At 39.7% G+C, this 23,628-nt stretch overlaps 1 protein-coding gene across 3 annotated transcripts in view; it reads right to left on the bottom strand.

Moving 5' to 3' along the window:
• fam110b.L (family with sequence similarity 110 member B L homeolog) overlaps positions 1-22,457 on the bottom strand; it is a 116,164-nt gene extending 93,707 nt beyond the window's left edge. For all 3 annotated transcript variants that reach the window (XM_041566430.1, XM_018268014.2, XM_018268017.2), the window contains exon 1: positions 22,240-22,457. The gene's annotated coding sequence lies outside the window, so the exon portion shown is untranslated. The remainder of the gene's footprint in view (positions 1-22,239) is intronic.
• Positions 22,458-23,628: the final 1,171 nt, after the last annotated feature.

Raw genomic sequence — 23,628 nt, 5'->3', positions numbered from 1 at the left:
CACCTAGACCACCACAGGTATTTGGTAAGTGGTCAGCTTCTAATATTCTCTTTTATTTTTTATTGTTAGATGGAAGAAATGATATAAACTGTCTTTTCAAATGTAGGCTTGTATGGGCAGCTTTAGACCTGCTGCAATAATAGAAAGGTGAATAGGAAGAGCTCATTTTATTCTGAAGTGTGCATGACAAGCACCTCTCTGCTCTTAGCTACTAGGTGACGTAATGCACATACCACTGGCACCACTTATCAGGCATTCATGTGTGCAGCAAATATGGGCACTGTTATAGTCTTGCTTTCTCAGCCAAAGAGATATACCTCATTCAGTTGTCTATAAATAGCCATTAAATTGGCTATAAATATTCAACTACAGTGTGAAAACCAATATAATGCTGCCGCCCGTACAGTAGCCCTTGAACTAACTGCATGGGTGAAGGTCCTTGCAGAATAGCTAAACAGCTTTACACATGTAAAGTGTGTTTTCCAACATAAAGAAAACATTAACAGGTATACAAATTGAGGCAAAGAAAATTAAATGCACAGCAACAAAGCTGCGCAAAGGGATATAACTATAGAACCAAGGAACTATCACCAGTGTATCCATGTCAGTTTACAAATATCAGAAAATAATTGACATTGTAGTCTTGAAACTGACTGACGCTACATACAGATATTGACAATTATACTTATATAAATATAACTACGGCTCATTGGAGCAAATATGGCAAGAAAAATAACTGATTAACTGTAGCAAATCGCTAAAGAAAAAGTTAGCATCAGCATTTAAGTGCTCACAGGAGCATTAAGAAAGATCCTTTAACTTCACAAGAATGCAAAGACCTTACAAGTGGTTCCACTACTACACTGACAAAAATGCCTATTATGCTGTACTGGCCTTAACATGCTAAAACAAACGGAGTTTGTTTGTTAATTGTTGCACTAAGATTTGCCCTTAATTTGTTCTTTGTACACAGTGATGCATGTGCCATGTTACCCCAGGCTATCTGTAGGTCACTTCCATGCAAGTGAGTGGACTGTCCCATCATGGCACTCAAAAGTATTGCATACTGCATTATTACTGCCCCTTCCAAAAAGTCTTTCTGATTCAGTAAATTTGTTGGGAGGCTGGGAGAGGGGCAAAACAATTCAAACTGCAATATGCCTACCAGGAAAAAAATTTAAATTAGGAAGGAGCAAACAATTATAGCACATCAAAATATATAAAAAAAATTTTTAGTCGAAATATTTGTGATTTTGCAGTTTATTCTGAACAGATGTTTATTTTCGGTTGGTCTTTTTGAATTAGAATTTAGAAGTTTTTTTCAAATCGACCCTTGATAAATATGCCCCTAAAATCGCAAAGTCTTTATTAAGAAATAACTTACCGAAACTCCGCTCCTCTTCAGAAAAGGCGACAGGGTGACGATCCATCGTGCGGCCCTCGATTACTACTCCATGGCTATCTCCTATAAGGAAGGCAGGGAGGAGAAATCAAGTGTCGCACGATGGATCGCCCAATCGCTTTCTGAAGAGGAGCGCAAGCGGAGTTTCGGTAAGTTATTTCCTAATAAAGACTTTGTGCTTTTAAAGTTTAATTTGTCTTGGTGGTTTTTTTTAAGTATACCAACAAATTTTTTAAAACATTTCTTTGATGTTACTGGTCATTTAAGTACTTTATTCATTCTAATTAGAACACAGACAGCGCTGAACCTTTCTATTTGATTACAAATTCGAAACCATTTTGCCATTTTGGATTGTCTAAATCCAAGATACCGGCTGTAAAGTGGCAAAGTAAGCAACCATGCTCTAATACATATAAAGAAACAGTGTAGCACCATCATGGGCAAAGAGGCAAATACAAATACAATGGTGGATTATATTCTCTAGTATAATGACATGCAGACCTATGGTCATGCTCAAAGTCATGCACACGGTGGGGTGGAAGAAACAGAGAGCTTTCTGTCATCATACACCCCTATAGATGGAGGCAGAATTCATACTGAATTAAGGAAAAGGGAAGAAACTTGTAAAATTGCATTGGCCTTTCCTTGTCCTTTAAGAAATTGCACCATATATTGATTAGAAGAGGGTTTGAAATAAGAAAGGGCAGCCAAACCAGATTAGACAAAACCAGACCTTTTAAAAATATGTAAACAAATGCAACCTAAACCTCTAACACTGACAGCTACATTTAGTCTTTAATGCAGATAAACCAATGATACAAATTCATGAAGTTGATGCTTATCCAAAAAGCATGCTATATTTCCTGCTTTATAATTGTTTATAAAATGGCAATTTTTTAACAGAGAACATCTTAAACCGAAATGTCTCTCTAGACTCTTAAAAATAACGAAATCATATTGTTTTTCCGTTTATATACTGCCAAATGCTCAGAGAAGGTGAAATCTGTCAAGGACTCACAGCATGACTGTGTTATTTGCAGCTGGAAAAATGTTTTGGTTGATGAACAGGCACAAATTATGAAATAACTAAACTATAAGGAAAAATAAAAACTATGGAGAGCGTCTGAGAGGCATAAATTATACCCTTAAAACGGTCTACTGCATTTTTGAAAATAATGACAGTTCTTCTTTATTAATGTGCATTTCAAGTGCACGGCACTATCATAGGTCAATCGGCTTTGAACACTACTAATATGCTGCCATCCCGGCTTGTGACATCTACATTTTTGAGGAGGTTGGGGGTTTAATAACACATCTTGGCACTATAGTAAAGCTAGCCATGTCTTTGGCAATGCTGCCAAACGAGAGCATTTTCCCCCAACATGCCTTGAGGTGGGCAATAACAGGCTGATTTTATTGCCGTCAGGGCAAAAACCTTATAATCAAGCTGATACAGTCGTTGTCCCTACAAGATTTTTAAATCTGCCCCATTGGTATCTGCCCAATTTTAGGGCAGATATCAGTCAATCGATCCCGAACAGAGTCTAATAAACTGCAGGTTCAGTCTGGAAGGAATAAATTGAAAGCAGTTTCAGCTGCAATCTGGTTGCTAGAGTTCAGTATACCTTGGCAACCATGCTGTGATTTCAGTGAGAGACTGCAAGATCTGTAATACGGAAACCCGTTATCTAGAAAAATCTGAATTTCAGAAAGGCTGTCACCCATAGACTTCATTTTATCCAGTTTTTTTAAAATGTCCTTTTCTTTTCCTTTTTCTCTGTAATAATAAAGCACTAACTTGTACTTCATCCCAACTAAGATATAGTTAATCCTTATCCCTACCAGCCTGTTGGGTTTATTTAATGTTTACATGATTTTCTAGTAGACTTAAAGGGGTTGTTCACCTTAGTTAACTTTTAAGATGATGCAGAGAGTGATATTCTGAGACAATTTGCAATTGGTTTTCATTTTATTAATATTTAAGGTTTTTTAGTTCTTTAGCTTCTTATTCAGCAGTTCTTTAATTTGCATTTTAAGCAATCTAGTAGCTAGGGTCCAAAGTACCCTAGCAACCATGCCTTGATTTGAATAAGAGACTGAAATATGAATAAGAGAAGCCTGAATAGAAAGATGAGTAATAAAAGTGAAAAGTTGTTAAGAACAAGACATTCTAGAAATGTTAACTTAAAGGAGAACTACATTTTTTTTTAATCTTTTTATTTTGATTTAAATTTTCATTTCTGAAAACTGAAGTGTTATTAAATTTCTCCTTATATTGTATATGGGAAAAATCAGGGTTAACACACCGGCAATGTCACGTGGGAGAGGGCACCACAAAAGGTAAAGCTGACCCAATTAAGAGGCATGTTTTTTTTCTGTGCTACTTTCATTGTATTTTCTCCTGCTAATAGAGTGTTGTCTCTAAGAATACACTGCTCACAGCCCAGGAGGTAAAAAAAATAACGTGCCAAGTACAAATTCACTTTTTAAAACACAAGGCATGTCCAATCAGCATCCCGCACAGAATGGACACCTCTGCTTCATGAAACCTGGTACTGCTTCTCATTTTCTGCTCTTAAAAATTTCAAGAGCACATAAAACCTTTATTTGTCACAGAGCTTATGAGACAAACATGCCTGCATGGAAATAAGTGAAAACAGAATAAGCATGAGAGCAATAAATAGGCAAATATGCCCGCAAGTGTTAAGATCAAGTACAAGGTTCAGTACTGTTACTACAGAGAAAAATAAGAATCATTTAAAAAAATATATAATTATTTGCTTGAATTGGACTCTATGGAAGATGGCCTTCCCGTAATTTGAAGCTTTATGGATATTGGGCTTCCAGATAGGGCATCCCATACCTGTACATGTCTTTTTTTCTAAATATCTGTCATGTACTTGTCAGATTTGGCTGAACTACAATTCCCAGTATCTCATCAGTAAGGTGCTTTCTTTCTGTGTAAAACGTATATTTATTTTTATATACAAAAGAATGCTCTCATTACAGAGTATAAGGCGGTCTATATGTTTATGATTAAGCAGGACTAGATTTTGCAAGTAAATACAGGGAGTGGTAACGGTTCCATGTGTTTAACCAGTTAACACAGGGGCAATCGTGCTTGTAAAAAGGCTTGTTTCATTTTCATCCAGTACATTCAGGCTATTAAACAGTAATAAATTAAGGCATGTCTTGTGTTACTTTGCTCTGATGTAATGTAACTTTTCGTCCATGATAACACTGGAATTGTGGGAATAAAGGTTGTGTTGTGGTTGAATAGAATGTAGACTTGTGCCCAAAATTGCAGTTTGCAAAGGGGTTGCAAATTACCCCTTATGAGGGAAAAAAAGAGTAGGGTAGTAGGGCAGTCGGTTACTAGGTTAGATTCCCAGGCATATCCAACAGTGTTGGGACAGAAATTGATGGGCTTAGGCTAGAAAAATGGAGAGAGATGTCTTGAAGCAAATCTAGAGGGCTGTAAATGGGCTTACTGTAATGACTCTATATCTGTGTCATCTGGATGAAACTTAATTTAGGACCACAATTGTGTAATGTGGTTTCTCCAGCAGAAAAAAAACAAAGAACTAAAGTGATCATTGTTTATTGTACTTATTTATCAAATTCTGGCTACTCCACACATTACATATGGGGATTTCTCTTGGGTTGCTCTCTGGCAAGCTGGAGGAAGGGCTTCCATACTTGTTTCCCTACACACTTTCACTTTAATAACAGAGACTCCAGTGGTTCTTAATAACAACAGAAACATGCTTTTTTTACGGGTGCTAAACAGGGTAATCAGATACTGACTTATGCCATCTTTAATCTTTGCAAGGTACATACTGGATGTCTACTAACAAAACAAACACAACACAAGGGTGGAGGTTGAATACTGGTAATCAAATGATCTACCTTGCAAGGACCAAAAATGGAGTAGCTTCAGTTTCCCTGTTTGCCCCGTTTTAGCCGAAGAAATAACAAAAACCAATGATTTTTTTGTGATTGAAACATTAGGCAAAAACTATATTCAGCACAAGCCCTATACAATGCTGTTAGTGCATGATTTTCTTGCATATTTTGGTTGAAAAAACAGCATAAAAATGAAAAGCAGAAATGTGAGGGAATGCAAAATAAGAAGAATAAATGTCATGGATTACACAGAGCACAGATTGTGACAACAGGCTGCAACACAGGCAGCATTGTTTGTGTATTACATTAAATTACACTTCCCAGTCAGACTGGAGGTGGAGGGAGGTTACAATATTGCAGCAAATTAATAAAGAAAACAGTATTGTTCTCTTATATAAAAACACACAGTGCCCCTATTCATTTTACATTAATGTACTGACTCAATAAATTGCACAGTATAAAAACAAATAAATACATGATAACAGCCCTAGACGAATACCAATATTATAACTAATATTATTACAGGCATGGGATCTATTATCTGGCATTCCATTTCCCTTTACTAATTTCTCTATAATAATAAATGCAGTACCTTGCACCTAATGTTACCTAAGTGGCATAATTCCATGTTAATAGCAAGCCAATCCTATTGAGTTTTTAATGTTTACCTTAAGGAATGGTGCTCCAAATTGCAGAAAGACCCCTTCATGGAAAACCCCAGGCATTCCAGATAACAGATTCTATACTTTTATTAACTTCTGCTTATACAGCACTAACACAGGCTTTACAAAAATTGTACCTTTCTCAAAAGTCCCTACACTTACTGCCAGTTGAATAGCATCACAGAGGCATCTAAACTGTAGAAAAGCACCCTATCCAGCAAGCAGGAGCATTGTCCCCGAGCTGATGCTTCAATTGCTTAACAAGTTGGAAGCAGGGCTATATAAATAAATAGATCAGTGACACAAAAATAGTCATTTACCAAGACCCTGGACACTTGTGCAAGAGCAAAAGCACCCGTTGTAGTGCACAACTGAGAGGTGCAGAGCACTTGCCCATGTCTCCTTTGTGACCTGTGCTCCCTAGCTTTATAACACAGGCAGCCCTGTATTCATCGTTGGAAAGCAACTTGCAGAAAACATGGCAGACAGCCCATGGCACCTCTGTGCAACACCAAAAAGGCAAGCCACTTTCTATGCTTGATTTTCCATACAGTAGCTTAATGTGAATACCAGGGGTTTTGTTACTGTGACTCAGGAGTGTCTCAGGAGTTGCAGCAACAAATCTCCTCGTGTGACATAAGCCTCAAAGAGCTCCAACTATGGAGATGAAACTCTGCAGCACAGAAAGCAAATTCACTACTCATTCGCCCTGTGACAGCAGAGAAGGGAGTTACTGTTCCACTGGCTCTTAGTATGTTGCCTCCTTTCCAACGCACAGCTCTGCATTTATTCCCCTTTCCGAATCCTTTTTTCTTTCCACTGGTACTATTCCTTCATCGTTCATAGAGGCTTTTGCTTCAGATATCCTCAGAAAGTCCTCATCTGACTTTACCTTTTTCCTGTTTCTCAAAGTAATATTGCATCCTAGATGCTCACGTAACTTTTCCCCCATCTTTAATCCAACTCATTAGCCAACTCTTCCGTCAGAAATTTGAAAGCCGTGCACTACTCATCAGGCTTTGCTGTTAGAAGCCAGCTTCATCCCCGGTACATATTCACCACTGCATGGTTTAACATATATTGGCTATGGTTAGCTTGGCCATACAAGAACAGATATTGACGTTAGATACAAGGTTTTGTAAAATAGTCTCTGTGATATGACTGGTTAGAAAATGTTGTTTGCATTCGATTATTCATACAACAATATCTGTACAGATACAGATCAGCAGTATGATGGTTGCAGATGCCAATGTCCTAGCTGAATAGCTGACTATAGATGAATGCTCTTTTCTACAAACAATCATATTTCCAAGATAGCAGTCTTTACATTAAATGATACAACAAATGATATGCCAAATTATCAATCTAAAAGGTATTGTATACCTGACAAACTACTGTAACAGGCATCATGGGCACTTATGGACAAGCTACATGGCAGATCCTATGCATATTTATTACACACAGGCAAAAAAAGAAATGCCTCTGCACACATACCCCCTTGCATTACAACTAAGTATAAAGTTAGACCCTACTAATACATATGCTTGACTTTCCCTTTAAAGGAATTGTTCACCTTTAGATTAACTTTTAGTATGACGTATATAGTCATGTTATGATACCATTTGCAATTGGTTTTAATTTTTTATTATTTAGGGTTTTTGAGTTATTTAGCATTTTATTCACCAGTTTACAATTTCAGCAACCTGATTGCTAGGGTCTAAATTACCCTAGCAACCATGCAATGACTTGAATAATTGGAATATGAATAGGAGAGGGCCTGAATAGAGAAAAGAATAGTAACAAACAGCAATAACAATAAATGTGTAGCCTCACAGAGCCTTTAGAAAGCCTTTATTTTTTGAAAACTGGAAAACTGGAAAGAGAGCAAATAATTCAAAAACTTAAAAAAAAAGAAAAAATGAAGTCCAATTGAAAAGTTGCTTAGAAGTAAAGACAGACAAATGCTGATGCAGTTAAAACCATAGTACACGGTTCAACGCCTGCCGGGTGGCTTTGATCTTGCCACACTGTGTAATGCAAGACATGAACAAACTGAAAAAAAAAAATTACTTTGGCACTGCCAACCAGGTCCTAATTCTGGCAGCAAAGATATTAAGATCTACGGAAGTCAAGTGGTTAAAGAGCAGATTAATTATAGAGAGGGTTATGAAAATATCATAATTGTGGCTTCTGATTCATTTTTTAATAAATGAAGACAACAAAAGCTGTCAAAAATACCTCCCTTTGAAGATAATGCAATTGTTGTTGGTTTTATTTGAGACAAGCGGAAATTTGAAATGTGATTACCCAGCCTGCTCTGCCCGTAGTTCCACAAGCCCAGGTTCTTATGGGATATCATGTGAAGGAAACTAGTAATAACAAAGGCTGTGCTCATCAGAAAGGCAGAGTTTTAAGGACCTACATTTTACTGGGAACGTTGCCAAACATGTTAGAAACAATAAAATAAAGAATCAAAGCTATTGGGTTCATTGTGAATTGAATTCCCCACCTGTTTGCACACATGCAGAGAGAATGCTGCCAGCAAACAGCATTAAGCCTGGCTATTGCTACATGACCCAATGCAAAAGGATAGCTGGGATATTATGCACACTCCTGAAGATATATAACAGCATTAAAAACATATATGTATACTTTTCCTTTGTGCATAGTTAATACATATGTTTAAAAACCCTCAAATCAAATGTAAGTAATTTTGTGCTGACCTCCTCTAAAAAAAAACCCTTCAAGCACACCTTAAAAATAAGCAACTAAAGTTCGCAATTGCACACCTCCCAAAATTTATAAAACAGAACCAGGGTACATAATTAAAGGAATAGTAACACCAAAAAATTCCTTCTTAAAGGAATGACAATATAATGTACTGTTGCCCTGCAGTGGTAAAAAAAACTGGTGTTTGCTTCAGAAAGACTACTATAGTTTATATAAATAAGTTGCTTTGTAGCCATAGGGGCAGCCATTCAAGCACAGGATACACAGTAGACAATGGATACGTTCTAAGAATCCCATTGTATACTACAGAACTTATATGTTATCTACTGTGTATCCTGTTCCTTTTATCCTTATCAGCTTTGAATGGCTGCCCCCAAGGCTATGCAGCAACTTGTTTACATAAACTATTGTAGAGTTTCTGATGCAAACACACCAGTTTTACAAGTGCAGAACGACAATACATTATATTATAATTCCTTGAATACACATTCATTTTTTGGTGTTATTGTTCCTTTAACCGCTGCATATAGGGTGGTCATGAAAATGCTGGAAACTCCCACTGTAATGCCCCTCCTCCCAAAATACCACACCCAGTTAAAAAAATATACCCCTTTTAACAAAGTTGCAAAGACAGACTATGACGCACTATGACCCCTATACTCATGACATATTGTGGCCCCTCAGCATTTCATGAAAGACACAGTGGAGGCCCCAGCCTTTTAATCAAGCCACAGTGGTAGCCTCCAAGCAGTTCATGAAAGACAGTTGTACTCTCCCAAGCTTTCCATTACAGACACAGTGCTAGCCTCCCAAGCATTCCATGACATTAAGGGTGGTGGCAGACGTGGCTACTGGGGGAGATTAGACGCCCAGTGACAAATCGCCTGTTGATAGGGCAACTAATCTCACCTTAATGCCTTCCTGCCAGCGCAATGGCACTCGGAACGCCGGCGCAATGGCACTCGGAACGATTCCTTTTCCAAAGTCGCCTCACAAGGAAACTTTGGGCGACTTTGGATACCTGAAGCGATCCAAGTGCCATTCCACCGGTGATTTACATTCTAGCCGGTGGGAAGGCATTTAGGGGAGATTAGTCGCCCAAAGAAGAGGCATTTTTTTCACTGGACGACTAATCTCCCCCAGTAGCCACATTTGCCACCACCCTTACTCTCCAAGCTCAGGCTCCCATCCTGTACTCTCCAGACAGTTATGCTTTATTAGTACAAAGGGTAAAGATGTATTTCTTCTTGTGAGACTGTGACTATGAGACTAGGCCCAAAAATCTTATGAAAAGAGGGCATTTGGGAGGTATGGCAATGTAAAAAACCAAGCAATTTAAGAAAATACATTTTTTTGGTTTACATTTGAGAGACATTCAAGCAATTCTGTTAAAATAAGTGCTTGTGACACTAATGGGCATATTTATTATGCTATCTAAAATGAAATTTGTCGAAAAAATTGTGTAAAAAGCTGCGTAAAATAAATGACAAATTTATCAAGGTGTGTGTAATTTTATGCAATGCGAATGCCGCCATTATTTTACGTTGCATCGTGTAGATACTTACAATGGTCATTTGAATCCACTCATGAAATGAAATCTAGAATCCCTTTCTTTAGAATCTTTTAGATGAAGCACACAAAGGTTACAATTAAACATCCTCCTTCCCCGTCCTGGCCCTGGAGCTGTCGGATGTTGGCATCTCAGCTTACCTGCATAGAGCAGACAGTACATCTGAGGCTTTGCCCGGACAACTTCCAGGTCGCAAGAAGTTAAGGGAAGAAACAGTACTTTGTGGGGATGCGAGTGTGAAGGAAAAATGGCACTGCTGAGTAAATTTAGAAATTTACATCAAAACTAAAGAAATTTACATCAAAACTAAAGATGTACAGGGTAGAAACTCACATGGATCTGTTTTTTTAAAACCCACAACCAACCCATATCCGCTTTCCCCAAGACTGACCCAGACCGGCTTTCACAACACCATGGATTTTCACCGACCCTTTACCTGCAGTGTTCACCTCACCGAACAGAAGTAACGTTGACCAGAAATGATGTCACGCCGGTTGGTTTTACTATTAGGACACTTTGATTTTCTGCTGTTTCCTCTGGATTGGCAATCTGTAGCCCCCACTTCAGAGGATTAGGCACCCGCGGGCCACCTGCACACTGGGCAAATCATGAATAATCCATAAAAGTCCCAATCATATTGCGGGTATACCGTGGGTACCAGACCCGATGCAGGACTCGAACAGAGGGTAAACCAGGGATGACTAAACTAAGCTCAATATTATCCACACACAAAAAAAAGGCAACTGGTATTAAAAGAGAAGGAAAGTCGTTTCACATTTGGGGGTGCCAAATGTTAGGCATCCCAAGTGAATGTATTTACTTACCTGAAACCCCTAACGGTGCTCCTATCAGCAGAAAACTGCATCGGCCCGGGGTTATTCCAGCAAACACCACGGAGCGAAACTCGTCCGGCTTTTTAGTTAAAGTTCAGCTTTTCACTCTAATGTGCATGTGCAGCCGCGAGAAGCAAGAAGAAGCCGGAAGAGGTTCGATCTGTGGTGCTCGCTGGAATAACCCCGGCCCGATGCAGTTTTCTCCTGAAAGGAGCACCAGCCTAGGGTTTCAGGTGAGTAAATACATTCACTTGGGTGTGCCTCACATTTAGCACCTCCAAGTGTGAAAAGACTTTCCTTCTCCTTTAAAAGTGTCACTCAATGTACAGTTTGACAATTACATACAGTAATCTGCATTCATTTCTGTCAGTCTGTGGCCTGCAGACTAATTGTGGTACTTGTGGGCAACAGCATATGCAGTACTGCACCCACAAAAATAAGGATGAGCCAGCAGATTCATTAGGTTTGTCTGCGCCATGTGTATTTCATTACTGAGTTCCGCATACGATCTTCCTCAGGAATAAGCCATAAAAACTGTCACTGTTATCTTAATTTCCTTCCCAGCATAGACCAAGGCAATCTTGGTGTTCATGGCATGCAAAACAACTGTCTATATGTTATAGACAACATTTGTTCCAGTGGGGAGCAAGATACCCTGAGATATAAGTGGGCAGTCAGAAAGAAAATCCTCAGCAAGGGTTAAAATAAAGTGTCAGTAGATCAGATCCATTAAGAAAGAGCACGTATGGCTTCTCATGCGCAAACAATTTGCAAATGATTTCTTATGCACATTACAGCCAATACCCATGACAGTCATTTCATCTTTTGCTTTCAATCTGCTAAGCATTTCCTATTGTAATTGCAAGATGCCAATTTCAGACAAGTCTTGCAGCATTTTAAAACCTTTTTGGCCAAAGGGCAAAAAGCTGTTAATGTGAAAAAAAAAAAAAATTCTAAAGAAACACAAACACACACACGTTGTTCTTCCTGATGTGTTGTCATATCAGCTGTGAGGTGTGACACAATTATTACTAAGCATATTGTGTGTGTCTGTATAAAATCCAGGGAGCACCCAGTATCATCAGTAAGTCTGCCAACTGGGTTTGTGGCACAGCATGAAAATGCAAGCTTGGCATCTTTCTGCTGAGATTGTGCCAAGTATTCAGTCATAGAAGATTGCATAAAAAAAGCATGGCAGTTGTTGGACTAAATCCTTATTTTCCATGAACCTTACTCAAACTCACCATAAACAAATAATACATATGTAAGATCAATGAAAAGCTGACCATAGCTAATCCTAACAAATGGTAACGGGCAGTCGGATCGCGGGATTGCATCAATGAACAGACGCGGCCGCGATCCAACGGGAATTTAGTCCCATCCGATCAAGATCTGGCCGACTTTCGGGCAGATCTCGATCGGGGAAGCCCGTCGGGGGGCCCCATACACGGGCCAATAAGCTACCGAATTGGTCTGTCTGCAGCTTTTATCGGCCTGTGTACGGCCACCTTAAAAGAACAAATCAGACAATGTTCTGGGCATGACAGCAATTGTACAAAAGTTATGTCCGACAAATACTAGTGACAACTTCCCATTGATATCATCAGATATAAATGCAAAAATATTATCTTTAGCCGACAGAAATCTTCAAACCTGTCCAAACGACTGATCGCCATGGTACGAAAATGTCGGGACAATCCAGACACGGTCTGAAAATCAGACGAAATTAATTTAGTGCAACTTTATCTTTGCGTATATGGCTAGCTTAAGATTGAAAAAGCAATGAGAGGAGTGAGCCTTGCCTCAGACAGCACTTTACCAGGGGTGGAAAATAGTTGGTAACTTTAAGAACCAAATTTATGTTTGAGGGCAGCATCTGGTGCCTTGAAATAATGTTTTTATGCTACTTTTTCCAGGATGCAATGGTGGTACTGTAATGGTGGCCTCCTTCTAACCACTTCATCTAAATCTGCCAATACACATTAAGATCCAATTTCTTTTGTGCGGCTGCCAAACAAGCTGATCTTTGCCCAATTTGGTCATATAAATTTTTGGCAAAATGTGGCTGATCCAATCGTTCTGACCCCAGCCAATGATCAGATCATAATGGGCACCTCTATGCAGGCCCAGAAGAAAGGACTGCATTAAGGACGCTGATGTTTTCCCTGTCCAGTGGGATGTTCAAACTTGCCGACAAAGTCAGCATTTTGACTGACAGAGTTCAGATCTGATACACCTTTCGAGGTTGCAAATACCTCCTGGTCATTTAAATAAGAAATGCACTTCCTATGCCAGATGCTGTCTCTATCAGACAAGCACTGATAGTAAATGCTCACCTTTAAATAAATGGGAAATAAATTCCATTCTGCAGGCAAGGAAGGTCATTTTGACTGGTGCAAATCAAAAGAATCTGCAAAGAAAAAGCCTGCGGGGGTCATAGTCCTAACAGTCTCCCAATGAAAAAAAATAAAAAATTGGCAGACCACATTTTCAGTGCTATTTATCTGCCTAGTGTTGACATTGGAAACCGCACTGTACATCATTCTTGTAACACAGCTTTGCAGTAAAGATGTGCGAGTCTGTGCCATGAAGTAGTCCGCAACTACCAGGCAACTTTTATTATCTTCAAACAGAATTATATATAAATAAGTACAGGTATGTGGAACATGTTACACTGAAAGCTCCAAATTACAGGGAGGCCATCTCCCAAAGAGTAAAATTTAAGAGAATAATTAACATTTTTAAAAATGATTTCCTTTTTCTCTGTAATAATAAAACTATAGCTTGAACTTGGCGGTAACTAATCCCTATTGGTGGCAAAACAATCCTACTGAGTTTATTTAATGTAAGATATGGAGATCCAAGTTAAAAAAAACCCAGGTCCCAAGCATACAGGATAATATACTCTATAGAGCGGTCTTACTGCAACAGAAGCAGATTCTCAGCTAAACCTGAACTAAATAATGCTAAAAAAAATTATTCAAGCACCGGGTCAAAGGAAGAAAAGAAGGGAATTCTTATCAAAACAGAAGAGGGTGAAATATGAACTAATAGCTATATCAACATCTGTGCCATGATATAATCAATGACTGTTTGTGTTATAATAAATCTAATGATCAAACTGCTAACCCATATATTCACAAGCCCATTAGTGTGAGATGTTACACTTCCCTTGTAGATATCCTCTTAGAGTAAGTCCACACAGGGTGTTTTGGGGAGATTTGGTCACCTGGAAACTTCGGTCGACTTCGGAAAACAAATCTACGCATGTGATTAACGCTGCCATTTTTTCATTTTAGCCAGCGCATATTCAGGGAAGGCGTTTGGAGAGATTGGTCGCCACAAAAACGAGGCAATTAGTCACCAGGCGACCAAATCTCCCCAAAATGCCCTGTGTGGCCTGACCCTAACACAAGCCAAATTACATTGAGCATGTAAAGCGCCTGTCAAGATAACTTGTGTTTGCCAGTGTATAAAACAAAGGATCTAAAATGCACTTGCCAAAACAGCTTAAATTTCGCCACTTCTTATTGTACTCCCACGTTCTTTAAAGTTGATCCTCCTGTGGTAAACAGAACTCTTTCTCAATCTCTATGGAGGCGGAAGAGTGTAGGATAATATTACAAAACCTTAAAGCCTAAAAACAATTTCATACTGACAACTACAAATGAGAAAATAGATGCATGCCATAAAATACTGCATTTTTCTAGCTCAAAATGTTAGAATGTTTCCCCTTTCTGCAGAATACTTTGCAGCCAGCATATGTAATGATTTGGAGCAGTCACACGTGGTCTGCCAAGATGCTTACTCTCAGGATTAGTGTGCTCTGTGAACAATCAAGGGGCTGCAATCCTAATATTTTTGTCACAAAGAAGAGAATGGCCAGGCCTGATAGTTATTGTTCCAGGGAAAATAAAATGCAACAGACACGGCTCTGCTTCTTATACACAGGGGTGGGATAATATGAATAATTCAACCCAATTCATAGTTGTAATAGTATCAAAAATTCAGTTTGGTGAACTCTTCCCATTTTATTAAAAAAAAAGAAAAAGTCTGGGTCCACAGCTGCTTCCTTCAACAGAAAGTGCCAGGAGATGGATCTGCTGTACTTGAATGTGCTGCTGATAATGAATGAAAGATAAAAACAGCCTTGAGAAGTAGAAAGTTCCCCAGAGGAAAATACAGAGATCTCCCAATAAATGCAGAAACGGTCAAAGTGTGTATAGAACTCAGCGAACATTTAGAGGGTAAATGAAACCATTACGTTTTACCTTCAGCCTATATTATTTGGGATGCTCAGCAAAGTTGTCCTCCTGCTGATGTAGCAGAATGGAGTAAGGAGTGCAGCATACTGTATGTACGCAGCAGTGTACACATTTATTAATATTACCAGAAAAGTACCGAACCCTGAAGGCAGGTGTAGCAAGCGGTTTATTAATATAGCACTGCTTACATTCTTATTGGACAAGCGGTGCATCTTAAAGGGGATCTATTGTGAAAATTAAAATGTAATGAAGACACTTTCTAAATATCAGTTACAATTATGTACTGTTTTTGAAATAAAGAAATTGCTCTTCACTATCCCTATCTGAGCAACCTGTCTCTCTTCATTCTTTCTTCCTGCAGTGGGTGGACTCCGTTTTTGACTGACAGGTCTAATACATCCTTTGGTGGGTTGCACCCTTTGCCTAGGTGCTCACTCTTTAAAAATAACTGGCTCTGATGGAAATCCTGTTTCTATGCATGTGGCGCGTTTGCCAGAGTCAGTTATTTTGTTAGCTTTTGATTGTGCTGGAGTTAGTTATTTGAGTGAGCTCTAAAATATCTATTGGGACAGGGAGCCGCCTAAAAAAATGTATTAGACCTACCTGTCAATCAAAATATGACCCAGACCTCAGCATGAAGAGAGCATGAAGAGTAAGAGGTTGCTTAGGGGCAGATTTACCAAGGGTCAAAGTGAATTCAAGGGAATTTTCAAAGTAAAAAAATTCGAAATTTGAAGTAATTTTTTGGATAATTCGACCATCGAATAGGATACTACGACTTCGAATTTACTTTGACTTCGATACGAAGTAAAAATCGTTCGAATATTCGACCATTTGATAATCGAAGTACTGTCTCTTTAAAAAAACTTCGACCTCAATACTTCGCCAAATTAAACCTGCCGAAGTGCTATGTTAGCCTATGGGGACCTTCTACGATATTTTTCCAAGTCTTTACACATGGAATAAAAATCCTTTGATCAATCACTTAAATCGTTCGATCGACCGATTTTTATTCGACCACAGGATTGACAAATTTGTTGAAAAAACGGCGAATTCGATTTTCGACGTTTTTTAATTCGATGGTCGAATTTTTTGTACTTTGAAATTCGACCCTTGATAAATCTGCCCCTTAGTGTGAGATACTGAAAAGTAACTTGATTATTTCTTAAACGGCACAGAATTTTTTATTGCTTATATTTAGAAAGTGAGATGAAGCTTACATTAAATTTCCATTTTTCATATCTGCTCCCATACATGGACAGATATAAGATGCCGTCAGATACAGTCAGCAGCATATTGGACAATGTATGGGGGCCCTCTGATGGGCTTCCCTGATTGATATCTGGAGGAAAGTTGGGCGGGTTAAACATTCCATCAGATTGAGGACCGCGCTGGTTATTGATGCATTCCTCGATCTGACCCCCCAACTCTTCTTATTGTGATCTGATCGTTGTGCCCTAGAGCCCATCTCAAGGTGGCTATATCGGGGAGAGATCTGCTTGTTTGGCAAAGCCGACAAACAATCTCCCTATGTATGGCCAGCTTTAATACAAGTCATAATCTACATTTTAATGATACATGCTTCTACAGTTGACCTGCAGGGTCAACATTTGCCATTTATAAAGCACAGCAATGACATTTTAACAAAAACTATTTTTGCTCTTGTTTTACAACACAACACCAGATGAAAGCCAAAAACACTGAAATGCAATAAGACTGGCTCACACGACATCCCCTCTCTAGAACACTACTATCTGTGTAGTGCATGATATGCGAATAAAGTGTCTTGCAAAAGTGTCTTTCATATAGCGGCTCACTTTACAAAGGAAGCATAGATAATGTGCTATGTATTTCCATCATTCAACCCTTCGTGTGCAGGTAGGGTTGCCATCTTTTCCGAAAAAATACCAGCCTTCCTATTTATTTATCTTTTTTCCCTATTAATAACATTGGGATCAACCATGATTTTTACTGGCCAGGCCGGTAAAATACCGGCCAGGTGGCAACCCTATATGCAGGGGTGTTTTGACCTAGTCACTTGCTACTAGTTGAACTTAAAATGAAAAATTTATAGTGTTGGCACAAGTTTTATGTGGCAACGTAGTCTCAATGGTGGCTCAAGATAAAGTCCTGCGTGGGTCCATTTTTTGGGACCCGTACCCGCAACCTGCAATCTGCAACCCGGACCCGCAACCCGCATTCTTACCTGCTTGGACCTGCTACCCGACTCGACCCGCAAGTACCTTATCCGGACCCGCTGACCATCAAGAATCAGAAAGTGCTCTCATTGTAAACCAGAAGTGGATCGGAATTAGACGTGGACAGAAAAAAGTAGTAAATATCGCTATTGAGAAGACCCGCAAACCCGCAGAACCACCAACCCGCATCTATACGCGCACCCGGAACTTCTATCTGCAACCCGCAGGTTTTTGTGGTACCCAACCCGCTGCAGGACTCTAGCTCAAGACAATCTTCGATCTACTTTTAGTCTGCTTGATTCATATGGGGTCTATTTATCATGCTATGTAAAAACTGTGAAGCATTTCCGGTGATGTTGCCCACAGCAACCAATCAGCAATTAGATTTCAACAGTTAGAAAACAAAAGCAAAGATCTGATTGGTTGCTATGAGCAACATCACTGATAAAGTTTCAATGCTCTTTTTGCACAGCATGATAAATAGGCCCATCGTGTAAAGATAAGCATTCATACAGGCACCAGAATGTTTTAAATAAGTATACATTTTATAGATAAATCAGTCGTGTAGCTTGAAGCCTTCAGTGCCACATTCTTAGACTGACTTTTCGTGAGAACACAGGCGCCTATTCCTCTGAGACAGAACAGACATGGTACCCACAGTGAGCGCCGCTCAAAGTTTCATGCATTTATTTAGAATAGGACACAAATCAGCAAAAACTGTTTAATTCAAGGCCAGAATGATGGAGAAAACAAAGCACATTATTACAAGTATAAAAATATGGGATTTGATGAAGGGTGATCATATATCAAGACTTATCTGACATACTTGGCAATTTTCCAGGTACGCCATCATTTGGAGCACTATAATAAGCTACAGCAGTTAAATTAAAAAAAAAAACAGGAAGGTTTTGCCATCGTATGGCTTTATGCTACCTTAGGTAATACAGGTATAGGATCCCTTATCCGGAAACCCGATATCCAGAAAGCTCCGAATTACGGAATGGCTGTCTAGCATAGACTCCATTTTATCCAAATAGTCCAAATTTTTAAAAATGATTTCCTTTTTCGCTGTAATAATAAAACATTAGCTTGTACTTGATCCAAACTAAGATATAATTAGTCCTTATTGAATTTCTAGAAGACTTAAGGCTTGAAGACCCAAATTACGGAAAGATCCGTTATCTGGAAAACCCCAGGTCCGGAGCATTCTGGATAACAGGTCTCATACCTGTATCAAGTGCAAGGCTCTGGTTAATAATTACAGAAATAAAGCTAATGCATAAAATTACTTCTTTATATAGGATTCTATGTTGCAATTCTGTATTTTGAGATTTCTGCAACACTTTTCTGGATAATAGATCCCATATCTGTAAATTAAGACTAGTGCCACATGTGGACCTTCCACTTTCGGCCAGATATCGATCGGGGAAACCTGTTGGAGGGCTCCACGCACGGGCCGATAAGCTGCCGACTCAGTCTGTCAGCATCTTTTATCGGCCCTTGTATGGCCACCTTTAGGGTAAAGACTGCAAAATACAGTTCTATAGCTTACTGTAGTCATTATTATTTGATATCCATTAATAGTACATTTACAATGCATTAAGGAAGGGCTTCCCAACTTTTTTAACCAGTGAGCTACATTGAAATGTAAAAAGAGTTGGGGAGCAACACAAGCATGAAAAATGTTCCTGGAGTGCAAAATAAGGGCTGTGATTGGCTATTTGGAAGCCCGTATTTGGACTGGCAGCCCATAGGAGACTCTGTTTGGCAGTACACCTGTTTTTTATGCAACCAAAGTGTGCCTTCAAACCAGAATTTCAAAAATAAGCACCAGCTTTTAGGCCACTAAGAGCAGCATCCAAGGGAAGAACAGAGCCCTTATTTCACCAACATCACTTTCACAACTTCTGGCCAAGCAAGCACCTGTCAGGCACAACACATATGGTTCTAGTAAGTCACATATTCACTGAGCCATTGTACTCCACTCGGGTTATAGGGTTCTTTTACAATATTCCAAAAACCAAGTGCAGTACAACAGGCTCATGGTCAGTAATGGTCTCTTGCAGCTTTATTAGAAGTATTTAGTATTAGAAGGATGTCAAACACATTGAGCTATTCTGTTTAGCTGGTCCTAAAGTAGAATAATCAGAATACACCTATTAATACAGTTGAGGCACTATAGAAGGACATAAGATGTAATCTGGCTGGCTTTTATCAGCCACATGGACAGATAAACATGAGAGCACCCGGAAGCATTATTTACCTTCCAGACTCCTCCAGTGCAGCCTTAATACATACAGAGATATTGGGCTGATCCGGTTATGGGCCCTAGGGTCCAACGATCGAATCACAACGAGGAATACAGGTGATCGGATCGAGGACCACATCAATGCAGTCTTCGGTCCAATGGGATTTTTAAACCTGCCCAATCGACATTTGGATGTCTTCCAGCCAAATATCGATCGGGGAAGCCCGTAGGAGGGCCCCATACACTGCCAACTTAAACTGTTGGCAGCTTATATCACGCCATGTATGAGGACCTTTACTCTAAGAGCAACACCTGGGACATAGGGTGTCAGTGCATATGGGCACCATTTGGTGATAAACGGCTCATGTGCTTAGCAAAAGAGGAGGCAGGTCAATACAAAACTAGAAGATAATTGGTAAATTAAAGAGGGGGCTTCATAGTGCTTCTGGCTGTAGGTAACAGCACAGTAGCCCAGTATATAAATACAAGTATGGAACCTGTTATCCAGAATGCTCGGGACCTGGGGGTTTCTGGATAACGGATCTTTCTGTAATTTGGGTCTTCATGCCTTATGTCTACTAGAAATTCATTTAAACATTAAATAAACCCAACAGGCTGGTTTTGCTTCCATTAAGGATTAATTATATCTTAGTTGGGATCAAGTACAAGATACTGTTTTATTATTACAGAGAAAAAGGAAATCATTTTTAAAAATTTGGATTATTTGGATAAAATGGAGTCTATGGGAGACAGCCATTCCGTAATTCGGAGCTTTCTGGATATCGGGTTTCCGGATAAGGGATCCTATACCTGTACATATAAATCAAACAAATATTTAGTTGAGATTTTCTTGCCACTTTTCTTGCCACTTAATATAATTTTCCACTGGTCCATCATGTAATAGGCTCCAGGCTTAGGCTAGTCCTGCAAGAGCAATGCAAGTAATATTTAAGGTGATACCAACAGATGTAAAGATTGGTGCCCAGTATATCCTCTGGAGCCCTTGTCCTGGCTGGGCATGGCATCTGTTATGCAAGCAGTACAGCTGCTGGACCTGAAACAGAGAGGAGATTCAGGCTACAGTCAGTGAGTGGATCCCCTTAGTTTGACATAGGCAGCCTGGAGCTTCTCTGTGATAGGAATGTACCAACAGTACAGCTTAAAGTTTGTGCTCATCACAGGAATACGGATGCAATGGAAGCACTAGGTACCAGGGTAAAAACCTGGCAGTGCCTGTGACAAACTAATTCTAACAGTGTCGTTTAGAAAATACATGCTCACTAGCACTAAACTTAACAGCAAATCACTTTAAACAGTTACAAGTGGGGTTTACACTACGAATACCCCAGAGTCACAGCTTAAATGTATTTAAATACAGTAAAAAAATGAATAATCAATGTTTCTATGCCCATAGGCCTCTTGCATCAGGTCTGCATATAGTTAATTACAGAATGTAGACGTTCTATAAATGATTCCGTGACAGCAGTCTGACCTGTGGGATTGTTGTTACGCAATGATACATTGCTGATCCATAGTCGCTAATTAAAAACATATGCTTTCCAGCAGAGCACGAGACGGTCTAGCCAGCCGCCTTTTCAATACAACTGCCTGGATCCCCCTGGAACCTTTTCGGAGGGGATGCTGAGAGTTGCAGTTCGGGCACAGCTGGAGAGCCACAGGTTGGACATGATTATTATTTCAAACCAGACAACAGAGAAGGTCTGTGCTTTTCTTACAGCACAGAACTGACAAAGGCAAGCGGAAACCTTATAAAAACAATGAGAACAATCAATGAGCAGCGCTGGCAGTGCTTAAACAAACCATCCCTCCAGGACTTTCTCTTTACAGTAAAAACCTTGCCATTGGCCTCCCTCTCTCTGAATTCCTGTGCACAAATGACAAGGCAAGTGCAAGCTTCTGTGCAACATCATGCTTATCGGTGGGTCATTTTCAGGGGAGCCTGTCGTTTTAAAAATGGGCAGAAAATTGTACAAAAGCTACAAAGATAGTGCCCCCAGCACCCCAACACGAGGAGCCTTAGAAGCAGGCAACCCCATGCCTTGATCATTGCACCTAAGCCTTGTGAATGGGTCCATCAGGGGGACACAGGTCAGCATCTTATGCATAAAGGGAAAAAAAAGGGGTGCAGGGTGCAAGCAAAGAGATTGTACCCCTCAGCACACATTTTATGCCAAATTATAAGTACAACAATTCTAGTGCAAATATACATTGGCTCCAGCATACACATCTGTGGCATCACAGCACAAAGTCCCACTATGCTCAACACTGATTGGCTGACAAAGCATAAAGGTCAAATAGTCCACTCTGCCTTATTACATAGGCAACTGTTGCCCCATTGAATGTTGCCCATTTAATAAGCCCCATTGGTAAGAGTGACTGTTAGAAAGAAAAGATGCAGCGTTACCGTGTCTCTGTCTCTCCTATTGCTTGAGTTACACGCGCACAGTCGCAGGCTGGGACCGCACAGACGCAACGCCGGGGGCACAGAAGCGCAGTCCGCTGATGAGTTCACACACAGGATAGAAGTGAATTAAATCTGCTTAATTCAGCCTGCAGGAACAGCTCAGCCCTTTCCACTTCCTGGGGAGGGGGAGGGATCACTAACACACATTATGTCGCCGCCGCTGCTGCTGCTGCTTCTCCTTCTCTTTTTCGCTATTTTATTGGGATTTAAAGAAGATAGTGGCGCCACCTAGCGGCTGCCTATTGTTAGTGCTTCCAGCGCGTTCGGAGCATTAGAATTGAAGAAGAGCGGCGGATTACTGGCCATTAAACATGCAAAGATTCGATCGTTCGAGGATGGACTTCCCCATCTCCTGACCTGCCACTAACCATTCAGATCACATAGGGGCACATTTATCAAAGGTCGAGGTGAATTTTTGAATTAAAAAACTTTGAATTTCAAAGTAATTTTTGGGTACATTGATTCGAATTTTTTTGAAGTACTGTCTCTTTAAAACTTCGACCATTCGCCACCTAAAAGCTGCCGAAGTGCTGTTTTAGCCTATGGGGGACCTCCTAGAACCCGTATGGAGGCAATTGGGGGAGATTGACGTTCGAAGTTAAAAAAAACTTCGAATCGTAGTAGATCGTAGTATCGCCGAATTCGACCTCCATTCGGTTGGTCTTTTTGAATTCGAAGGTCAAAGTTTTTTTTAACTTCGAACTTTGACCTTTGATAACTATGGGGCAGATTGAGGTGAATTTTCGAATGAAAAAAAAAATTAATTTCGAGCTATTTTTTGTGTACTTCGACTTCAATTCGAATTTGAAAAAAAGTCAAAAATTCGAATATCGAAATTCATCATGTACTGTCGCCTTGAAAATTCAACTTCTGTTGAATTCTGTTTTAGCCTATGGGGGACCTCCTAGAACCTATTTGGAAGCAATTGGTGGATTTGAAAAATCAAAGGTTTTTTTTTTGGGAAATGCGCTATTCCTCTGATCCATGCGATTCGAATTCGGCCGAATACGGACAGATTCGATCGAAAACTGACCTATTCGACCAAAAAAAAACTGACTTAATTTCGGTTGGTCTTTTTGAATTCGAATTTCAAAGTTTCTTCAATTCTAAATTCGACCCTTGATAAATATGCCCCATGAAGTAGTAAAAAGAACAGATCAGCCGATGTTCTGCCCCTGACAGCAATCGTACGAAAGTTATGTCTGATAAATCTGGTGACCGTCTCCCACGATCGGCAATACATGCAGAGAAATTATCGGCAGCCGATAGAAATCTTTTAACCTGTCCGATCGACCAAACTTGACTGATCTCCGTGGGACGAAAAATGTT

The sequence above is a fragment of the Xenopus laevis genome, chromosome 6L, assembly GCF_017654675.1.
Source record: "Xenopus laevis strain J_2021 chromosome 6L, Xenopus_laevis_v10.1, whole genome shotgun sequence".
In the NCBI taxonomy this organism is placed as follows: Eukaryota; Metazoa; Chordata; class Amphibia; order Anura; family Pipidae; genus Xenopus; species Xenopus laevis.
The sequence above is the reverse complement of the archived record's forward strand: the minus strand, read 5'-3'. Positions and strand labels throughout refer to the sequence as shown.